The sequence below is a fragment of the Echinops telfairi genome, unplaced genomic scaffold (genome assembly GCF_000313985.2).
Source record: "Echinops telfairi isolate 266 unplaced genomic scaffold, ASM31398v2 ScPeMD7_19;HRSCAF=73, whole genome shotgun sequence".
NCBI classification, from domain to species: domain Eukaryota; kingdom Metazoa; phylum Chordata; class Mammalia; order Afrosoricida; family Tenrecidae; genus Echinops; species Echinops telfairi.
Genome location: NW_022103916.1, coordinates 8,876,659 through 8,885,126, shown reverse-complemented (window position 1 = coordinate 8,885,126; position 8,468 = coordinate 8,876,659).

Genomic DNA, 8,468 nt, shown 5'->3' with positions numbered 1-8,468 from the left:
TGCCAATTTAATAGAAGAAAGTATTCTTGCATTGAGAGAGTACTTGAGTGGAGGCCAAATGTCCTTCTGCTACCTTAATATTAAACCTATAAAGATCTTCTTACAGGTGCTGTGTTAGCAAAAAGAAATCTAACTATCACAACTATCTTATCCATGTGCAATAATATTATGGGTGATTTGTTTCATTAGGCTTTTCTCTATTTTTAAGTTTAAAATAGATATTTTGAAAAGAAAAACAGTAAATGTTATCACCTTTAAAGGACGTACTCCATACTTTTGTATTATATCACCTTCTGTAAACACTAGCTTGTTAGAATTCCTGAAGCTGCTAAGAAGCTGTTAGCCTGTTCAATATTTTGGTGTGTACAGAATATTTTAAACAGTGGAGCTGGTCATAATAAAGAGACCTTGTGGGAATCTTCTAAGCCGCAAACAGCATGTCCCTATTTGTGCTACCTTCCCTTCAATAAATAAATATAGCCACTAAGCATAATTGGAATGTGTGAATGATGCCAACAGTGAGCGCTCTCAGCTGCTAACTGAAAAGTTGCAAGTTCAAGTCCACCCAGAGGTGCCTCAGAAGAAAGGTATGATCTACTTCCAAAAAGCCACTTATTGAAAACTCTGTGGATCATAATTCAACCCTGACACGCATATGGTTGCAATGAATTGGAACTAGCTTTGGACCAGTGGGATTTTGGGAGATCTGCAACACTGAAGGACAAAGGAAGTGCTATCCTAGTTTTTATGCATCCTGCTGCCACTTCATGACAGTTTGCTGTGCTTATTCACACACACACACACACCAGCCTTAGTAAATCTGCTGCTTGCATATGACACAAAGCCATTCTTAAACCAGTAAACAATTGTCCCCGAATCACAAAAAATACAACAGTACAGGGTATCCTGCCCTTTGAAAGTTCACTCTAGGCACCTCACTGTTACGAAAGACCCACATGAGTGCCTGTTTTCACGAACTGAAAGAAAGCCACAGAGGAGTTTGGCTTTTACAAAAAAGGTGAAGAGTGAAACTAGTGCCCAGCATTTGTTTGGCAGCAAGCTGTTCAAGAAACAGCCTGCACTGAGCAGAGGGTGGTGTAACCATCCTGGGAACTGCACTCGAGCATCTCCTACGTGCATAGCTTTGAACGGTGTCTGTGAACACTATATATTAGTGTTATTTTAGGTTTTATGTACCATTTGATATGATTTGGTAAGATAATTTTTAGTCTAGGAATGCTCAGAATATTTCCCATGAAAATTAATGGTAATTGCTTCTTCTCTTTTTGCCATTTTGGCTTAAGAAAGGTTTCATAGGAGCACTCTACTTACTTTTGGATAGCAGGGAAACCCATATCTTTAAGGACAGAGATGAGCTAGGTAAAACATTATATTTGGAAGTTTTCTAAACAAGTCAAAAGTATTGTTGCTAGATGTCAATCAGTCGGTTCCAACTCACAGTGTCTCTATGTGCAACAGAAGAAAACACTGCATGGTCCGGCACCGTTCTCAAAATAGTTGCTTTATTTTGAGTCCATGTGGAAGCCTCTGTCTCAATCAATACTGCTGAGAGTCTTCTAGTCTTTCGCAGACCCTCTACTTTACCAAGCATCGTGTTCTTCTACAAGGACTTGTCCCTCCTGATAACATGCTCAAAGTAGGTAAGATGGAATTTTACCATCATTGCTTCTAAGGAGCATTCTGGCTGTATTCCTTTGAATACAGATGTCTTCGTTCTTCTGGTGATGCATGGTATATTCCATATTCTTTGCCAATACCATAATTCAAATGCATCAATCCTCTTCAGTATTGTTGGGGAAAAAGTAAACCAATGCACTCATGTCACTCCTTAACTGGCTTTGATACTACTGCATCATTACTACATTTTTGCTCCATTTAAAACTACTGCCTTATACTTATATCGACTTTTTGCCTTATGATGTGAAGAGCTTAATGGCTTATGACCAATAATAGTCTTCATTTTCTTACACTCACATTGTTACTTACAAGAAACTTAAGTTTCCTTGGATTTCAAAATAAAAAGCAGAAAGGATATTATTATGGTTCTAAATGATCTGACATACTGTAACTATCTGCCAACTCCAAATGCCAGAAAATACTTTTTCTTGGACTATGCCTTAACTTCTCACTTGTTTAATGTTGCAATACCTTTAAAATTATACTTAAACATTGATCCAATCTTTTAATATGTGTTGAGAATTACAAATGCTATATGATAGTCTTAAAAGAGAAAAAAAGTTCAAGTAAAGATTAAGTAAAATTAGAACTATTTTTAACTAAATAAAAGAATTTTAAATGTATTTTATTATTTAAAAAATGGATCCACATCAGGAGAATACACATATAACACCTCCTCTATAATACCCAAAACTAATAAAAAGGAAATTACTCTTTTAAAATCAAAAGGAGAAATAACAGGGTCGAACACAAGCTTAACAAGAAAAGTTCAAAATTTATAAGGAAAATGATGAAACTCTGCAAAAAGACCAAACACTAGTAGAATTAACATCATAAAGATCTCAACTAATTCTCTATAACTTAATGTAAGGATCCTTGGTGGTGCAGGGTCAAACACTCAGCAGCTAACTAAAAGGTTAGGCTAGTGGTTCAAACCCACCAGATGCTGGCAGAACGATGCGGCAGCCTTGGAAACCCCACACAACAGTGCTGCTCTGTTGTTCTATACGGTCTCTATGAGTCAGAATCAACTTGATGGCAACAGGTTTGGGGTTTTTTGAGTGTGTGTGTGGTTAGTTAGTATATACATTCAACACAATCATCAGATTTTATGTTTATAAAATTTATAAAGTATTTTAAGGTGAACAAATAAACAAGAATAACTATGAAATGACTAAAAGACTATGATGTGGGGTTGTCAGATATTAAATCGTAACAAGAAGTAGAAAATATATAGCCATAAATTCATACTGAAAAAAAAAAGCTGAATGAAATAAATGGAGGACAAAGAGATAAATCTCCCATGGAGAAGGATTTCAGATAATTTATTTGGATACTTTTCCTTCAAGGAGGTAGAACATAACTCTCACTCCTTAAATGTGGGTAGTGACTTCCATCCAAAGATAATAGTATGGAAAGGTACTAGGGGGTGGTGGTTCGAAATAATCTTACAATGTACAGACTTTACAGCTCAGCCAGGTGATCAAGGTCAACATCAACCATCCTATACCACATCGACATTATTTGAAACAATGTGATGAGAAGGTGTGGCCATACTCACCAAGTCCTTCAACCAGTCTAACCACGAGAAAAACATAAACAAATTCCAATCCAGGGACATCCTACAATATAATTGCCCAGAACTTCTCAAAATTGTCAAGGTAATTGAAAACAAGGAGAGTCTGAGCCAAGAGGAGTCTAAGATATAATGATTAAATGTAATGTGGTCCTGGATGGGATCCGGAAACAGAAAAAACACACAAGGTAAAACCAAAGGAAATATGAATAAAGTATGGACTGTAGTTAATAAAAATGTATTTGTATGAGTTCATTAATTGTAACAAATGTACCATATTAATGTAAGATATTAACAGTAAGGGAAATTGTTGTCAGTTCATACCAGGACCAATATGGGAACTTTACTGTCGGCTCAGTTTTTCTCTAAAACTGTTCTAAAATAAAATTTACTAATATACATAATTTGCTTGAGGCAAAAACATGAATCTTTAAGGAGAACCCAGAGAATGCTGAATACAATGAAAGAACGAAAAACACTCTGAAATTATTATCATTTCAATGATTCTGATCTCTCCCTCTCATATTTATTGAAAACTTAATTTGGGTTCTCAGTTTCACAATCTAGAGTTGAAAGTCTCTCAGTGGCTTTGCTTTGTAAAAGTTTTATAATGTGTGTGTTTTATAAGTTCTGTCTTTTTTGCAATGACAGAATACACGGTGAAAGGACACTCACATGTATTTAAAGATCTCATTTAAAAACATACAGACACACATTTAGAGAAATGTTAATGGAAATTTAAAACTTGAAGGTAAAAGAAACAAATCCGCAAAGCTTTCCCCCCCACACAAACACACACACAAAAGAAAAGTTTGCCAGAAAGCTTTAAAATCAGACTGACATCATGCAATATCAGATACTAGAACACAATAGAACAATGTCTTTAAAGTACTATGGGAAAATACTGTCAGTCTTGAATTGTATGAGAACAAAAGATATTTTAAAACACACAAAAACTTGGAAAGTTTACCCCCACACCCTATGAGAACTCAAGAAAATAGCTCAACCAAAAATTTAAGTAATCCAAGAAAGAAGACTTGAGCTATAAAGAACAACAGGTGTAGAGTCTGTCCCAGATTGAGGGGTGGGAAGTTCAGACATGGATTTATTACATCATGAGGCTTGGTGGAGTCTCTATCGATTGAACAGAGAAGTTTTAAAAACATTCCTTTTATGGTTATAATCTCAGTGCTTGAGTCTACACAGGATAATTATTTATACACAACTACATTGCTAATTTCATTACTCTTTTCTTTGACCACTTTGGGAAACACTATTTTAGACCACAGGGTATGCCCTTATGTTCTTCTTTTTTTTTTTTTAAATGACCGAGGCTTTAATGTCAGATAAAATAAAACCAAAAAGAGCTCATTGCCATCAGATCAATTCTGACTCATAGCTACCCAAGGGACAGAATAGAACTGGCCCTGGGGCTTTCGGAGACTGGAAATCGCTATGGGAACAGAAAGCTTCTTCTTCCTCCTGTGGAATAACCGGTGGGTTCCAACTGCTGACCTTTTGGTTAGCCACCTAACATGTCACCCACGGCCTCCAGGACTCCTCTAATTTCAGGTTCTAAATAAACCAAACTCACTGCCATTGAGCCAGTGCCGATCCATAGCAACCTTATAGGGTAGGATAGCATTTTCTGTAGGTTTCTGAGACAGTGCGTCTTTTTTTTTTTTCATAACTACTGTCTCTTGGTCTTTGTACAAGTTCCACAAAAGCACAATTAAGTGTTCTGAAATTCTCGTTCTCCATTCACCATGATATCCATGGTTTGTTTTGATCAATTTGCTTAGTCGATTAAATATATGTAAACATGTAAACATCTTTCTAATACTCTCTGCTCTCAGCCATGCTTCATCTAACATCAAGGTTATCCCTCATGCTACGGCCTCTTCTGAACCCAGCTTGACTTTCTGGAAGCTTACTGTCAAGGTACAGCTGCATTTATCTTGAATTATCTTCTTTACAATTTGACTTGGACAAGATATTAATGATATTGTTCAATAACTTCCAGATTCTGGTGGGCCACCTTTCTTTAGGATAGACAGAAATCTAGATCATTTCCAGCCAGTCCCATAGGTAGCTGTTTCCCAAATTTAGCAAAGCCTAGGAAGTGTGTCCAGTGCAACATCAGTTTATCGAAACGTTTTGTTGGTATTGTCAATTCCGATAGCTTTGTTCTTTTGCTTCTGCTTTCAATACAGCTTGGACTTCTTCCTTCAATACTATCAATTTTTGATCATATGCTTCCTCTTGAAATGGTTGAAGATCAACCAATTCGTTTTGGTACAGTGAGTTTGTATTTCACCTTCTTTAGATGTTTCCTACATCATTCCATGTTTTGCCCATAGACTCCTTCAATATTCCAACTCAAGGCTTGAAATTTTTCATTGCTCTTAGCTTGAGACATGGTGAGTGTGTTCTTGCCTTTGGGTTTTCTAACTGGAAGTCTTTGTGCATTGCATTATAATATTTTACTTTGTCTTCTTGAACTGCCTTTGGCAGCTCGCTTATGTCATCATTTCTTCCATTCACTTGCGCTACTACTACTGGACATTCAAGTCGAAGGGCTTTTCCCCCACTTTTTTCATATGCAAATCACTTTACTAAGTGATTGGTTCAATAAATCAATACTCTTAAGTAAACACTAAGGGTATTTTAATTTACATTTTTTAAAATTTAATGTTTGTTTATTTTTAACAATCTCAACAACATAAGAACATCACTTTCTTTTTTTCCACATTGATTTTTTTAATCACTTTATTGAGGGCTCGTACAGTTCTTATAACAATCCATATCTCCATGTGTCAAGCACATTTGTACATATGTTGCCATCATCATCTTTGAAACATTTTCTATTTGAGCCCTTGGTATCAGCTCATTTTTCCCTCCCTCCCTCATGAACCCTTGATAATTTATAAATTATTTTTTCATGTCTTACACCAACCACTGTCTCCCTTCACCCACCTTTCTGTTGTTCATCCACCTGGGGGGGCAGGTTATATGTAGATCATTGTGGTAAGTTCCCCCTCCTGGTATGGCTATTCTCATTATTGGTCCTGAAGGGTTTATCTGTCCTGGATTCTCTGCATTTTGAGCTCTATCTGTACCAGTGTACATTGCTTAGTATATGATAGTGGGGGCGAGGAGTTTGGGGGAAGAAGTTTTAAAGAACTAGCAGAAAGTTGATTGCTTGTTGGTGCTATACTGCACCGATTGCTCGTCTCTTCCTTGTGACCCTTCTGTGCAGGGATGTCCAATTGTCTAGAGATAGCCTTTGGGTCTCCCCTCCGCTTTCCCCCTCATTCGCATTGATATGATTGTTTGTTCTGGGTCTTTGATGTCTGATGCCTGATCCCATCAACACCTCATGATCCTACAGGCTGGTGTGCTTCTTCCATGTGGGCTTTGTTGCTTCTCAGTTAGATGGCTGCTTGCAAGAGGAAGTGTTACAGTCTCTTCTGATTTAACTCTGGCCCTCCTTCTTTCCTGTCATTTTAATGGCCTTTGCTTTCTTCGGGCTTGGTGGAATAACTGATTGCACGTTAGCCTGCTAACCACAAAGTCTGCAGTTTGAACCCACCAGTGGCTCCACGGGAGAAAGATGAGGCTTTCTGCTCCTGTAAAAATCTACAGCCTCAGAGCAACACAGTAGCTCCAACAATGGGCTCCGGTATAACAGGTGCGAGGATGGTGCAGGACTGGGCAGTGTTTTGTTCCGTTGTACAAAGGGGCCCTGAGTCAAAATCACCTTGATGGTACCTACAAGAAAATAGTTTGATCTTTGCCCTTGTTTGCTAAGAGAATTCTAAACCCAGGCTCAGAGTACTTGAGGTGCCTTTACTATTTAAACACTTGACGATTTGTACAAATGAGTGTGGACTGGCCAAAGCACGAAGATCACTTGGTGTACCCTGGTATCAGCTGGGTACACCAGGTGGGAAGAGAGCATTCATCATAAATCATCCTGGGGTAATGACGCCCCCATCCTGATGAGTCCATAATGAAGTCCATGGAGACTTTGGACTTGGGAGCTTCATGGAGACATTGGTGTACATAGGAGGGTTGTGTCCCTTTAGCACATGGAAGCGTCAGGCTAGGAACCTTCCCAGACCTCACCCTATGCAACTCTTCATCTGTACTGTTTTCACTATAAATAAATCTGTAGTTGTTAAGCATGGCACTTTCTGTGAGTTGCTCCGTAGTAGTGGGGCGGCAGGTCAGAAATGAAGGAAACGGAAGAACTCCCGTTTGTGGCTACCCATACTCAAAAGGGGTAGAGCTGGGCAACCCGAATGTGTCACCAGCATGACAAGGGAGGTGTCACGTGAAAGGTGCCTACTTGAGTCTGAATGATGGCCTCTTTCTAACTGGGGAGATCTAGCCAACTCCAGGTGGTCAGAGAAGTGCTGCATGGGTGTCATAAATTAACAGAGAGGTAAAAAGTGGGGAGTTGTTATAGCCTCATAGTTGAGGACAAAATAACGAGATGCTGAGAGTTCCACACAACTGCAGTGAGTTGAGATTTAAAAATTGGCTGAAAGAGGGCTGTAGTTCTCTAATTAACTGGCATTACCCAATGGCAAGCTCATAAACTTTATTTACATGCCTAGCAGTTAGGACACCAAGGAATGGACTGAATCATTGTGGTGTTGACATAGGAAATCTTGTTGCACAAGTAAGGGTCCACTTGACATTGTAAGCAAAAGACTGTGAGGCAAAAGGCTCCAGGGGTTTCAAAGCTCAGAGTACATGGGAACAGGAAAAGGAGTTAGAGGAAGGTGCCTTTGTTCACCGGCACCTGGCCTGACGGTCTTGTTGCCAAGCTTTGTTCAAACTCACACAGCAGGGCAGTCCGTGACTAGGGGTGCATGACTGAAAGTAACATTTCTTCTCCCGCTGGCGACAAGATTACTTCAGATTTAGTTACAGATAGTCACAGAAAGCGTTGCTGTGGCTTCAGAAGCGGCTTCTCTGGCAAGCAGAGTAGAATGGGAGACCCTCCCCATTTCCAGCCCGATCAGAGAATGTTCTGAGCCCAAGGCCTCAGCTTAGACAGCCATGGGACTCATAAAAGCAAATCACCCTGCCAGCAGCCTACCATGAGCAAAGCACTGCACTGTGCGCTTCACAAATCACAGACGGACCAGCTTCCAGCAGCGGACAAGTTAGTGGGGAAAGCGGT